At 31.7% G+C, this 2500-nt stretch overlaps 1 long non-coding RNA gene across 1 annotated transcript in view; it reads left to right on the top strand.

Moving 5' to 3' along the window:
• Nucleotides 1-602, top strand: part of LOC122147742 — a 2866-nt gene extending 2264 nt beyond the window's left edge. The window contains exon 3 of the long non-coding RNA XR_006161813.1: nt 587-602. This is a non-coding gene — a long non-coding RNA (uncharacterized LOC122147742). The remainder of the gene's footprint in view (nt 1-586) is intronic.
• Nucleotides 603-2500: the final 1898 nt, after the last annotated feature.

Here is a 2500-nt window from a genome sequence, read left to right as displayed (position 1 = left end):
AATATATTATATAATCCTTGATTTTAATATTTTTTGTTAATGCTAATTATTGAAAATGATTATTTAATACTTTTAAAAAAAAATGTAAAGAAAATTATTGTATTATAATTTTAAAATCTTTTATACTTGTGTAATTTATTATTTAATTCATGCAAATTGATTATTTAAAATGGTATTATTTTGTCATAATATTATAGAATATATTGATATTATTTTGTCATAATATTATTTGATTTGTTATAATGAAATGCATTTATTATATTTAAATTCATTTAATAACTTGTAAAATTCCTTTTAATTCTAATAAATGCTAATTAATCTAAATGATCATTTCATATTATTTTATTTTAAGAAAATGTATTTATTATAACTGAAAGATGCATTGTATATTTTGTGCAATTCCTTCTAATATTTTTATTAATGTTAATTAATGAAAATGAACACTTAATATTTGAACATTATTTTAAGGAAATCTGTTATATAATAGTTTGAATAAGTTTGAAAATGTCAAATTCTATAATTTGGTAATTAGTTTTTTTTTGGTTTCTGTGCTCTGATATTTCTCTCTCTCTGTTCTGTTGTTCAGGGCGTTGCGGCCGGGCTCCTCTGTTTGTTGTTACAGGGCGTTGCTTGCCGGCCCGGGTGAACCACGGGCTCGTGCTCGAGCTCGTGTGCCCATGCCCTCCAATAAGGACTATGTGGTTCGGCCCAAATGGAACGTGGATGGGGACTCAAGCCGGGTGAGTGGGCGGGGCATATGTGTGGGCGGAGGAATGATTGACAAATGCGTGTCTCTTGCTCAAATAAAGAGTGGGAGGAGTTTGCACAGGAAGTGTGAGGGCCAGGAAGAGAGGTTTTTTTCAACCCCCGTTGAACATGAGTGGTGCGAGGAGTTTGGTTTACGTTGTGTGATTGGTAGAGGAGCTTAAGGGAAAGGCATCAGCCCTGCTGGAGACACACAAACGGGTTGTTTTGTGGCAAGCAGAGGACAGCAGCAGGCTGGCCGCACCGCCGGGACTCAGAATTGAGGACACACGCTTTAGTTACATGATGCTCTGCCGGAAGGGGCCAAGAAGTGTCGCATGACGCTGCATGCTGCAGAGCGTTCACAAACTAACAGGAGATGAAGCCTGCTCTGGTTCTGGATGTTTTCACCGCAGACACCGAGCAGAGCAACTGTTAGCTTAGCAGACGCAGTGTGTGTATGAGAGCGTTTGAAGCTTCAGCGCTTCAGGCCTGTGTGTTCTTGACGTGTTGATACTGAATATAATGAATTCATAATGCTCAAGAACATGACATACAGTAACAGCCTTGTGTGTGTGTGTGTGTGTGTGTGTGTGTGTCCAGCCCCAAACGGATTTGATTTGCTTGGTTTGGATTTGTTACGGGTCGTCATAATTACCTGGTTTCTTAAAAAAAAAAAAAGTTCCAACAAAACGTTTTGTGCAGTTTGAGTTTAATATTGTTTAATAGACATTGTATATTATACTATATATTTTTTTATAAAAAATTAAATCGATCTATATATATTTATTATTCTTTAGTTTTTTTAGTAATAAAAGCTGTTTTCAACTGGCTTGGTTTTGTAATTTTTTTTTCCAAAAGTATATTTTGATTTGCCTCTTAGTTTCCTTTTTTATTTATTAATTTTTTTTATATTAAAATTAAATAACATTTGTAATCTGCTTTTTTGATCATAGTAATTAAAAAAAATAAAAAAAAAAAATTGACATGGTCTTTCTGCTTGTGAAGCGCTTTTTTTGTCTTTACGTAAATATTTTAAATGCCGTTGTGTTGATGGTAGGTCGTGTTCCTTTTTAAAAGGGTATTTTTTTTAAGTGATTTTATTTAACCTTTAATAATTTTTATTTCTTTTTATTGGCGTGTTTTTGTGATAGTAGTAGAGTTAATGCCATATTTTTAGTTGTGACTTGATTTAACTCATTGTCCGTTGTTTTTTTTTTTTTCAGATTTTTTGTTTTGTAGTAGGTTCCATTTTTGAAAGAAACATTAAATTTGTATTTTTTATTTTTTCACTTTTTTAAAGTGCATATTCATAATTGACTTAATTTTGTAGTATTTCACTGTTTTCCTGTTTGTTTGTAATCGGTTCCATTTAAAAAAAAAAAAAAAAAAAAATGTAATTTAGTGTTGATTATTGTAGTATATATATACTTATAGTTTCCAGGCCTTTGTTTGTAATGTCGTTATTTTATTCCTGCTTGTTGTTTGTACTTTCCCAGTGTTTTTGAATCTTATCTCAAATGGAAACAGAATTATTGGCATGACTTGACAACCAGTTTGCCAAAGAATGTACATTACATGAATAAGGAAAATAAACTATTCTATATACCGATAAAAGCCAAAAACAGATCTGTTAAATAATAAGTATATTAATACTTTCTTTTCTTTTTTTCCACATCACGAAAATATCATAGACAATTGTTAAATAAAAATCAACTTTTGCAACAACAGTACAGTTTTTGTGCTGGCTGACAGT

The sequence above is a fragment of the Cyprinus carpio genome, chromosome A15 (genome assembly GCF_018340385.1).
Source record: "Cyprinus carpio isolate SPL01 chromosome A15, ASM1834038v1, whole genome shotgun sequence".
NCBI classification, from domain to species: Eukaryota; Metazoa; Chordata; class Actinopteri; order Cypriniformes; family Cyprinidae; genus Cyprinus; species Cyprinus carpio.
This window is presented reverse-complemented; position numbering and strand designations above follow the sequence as displayed.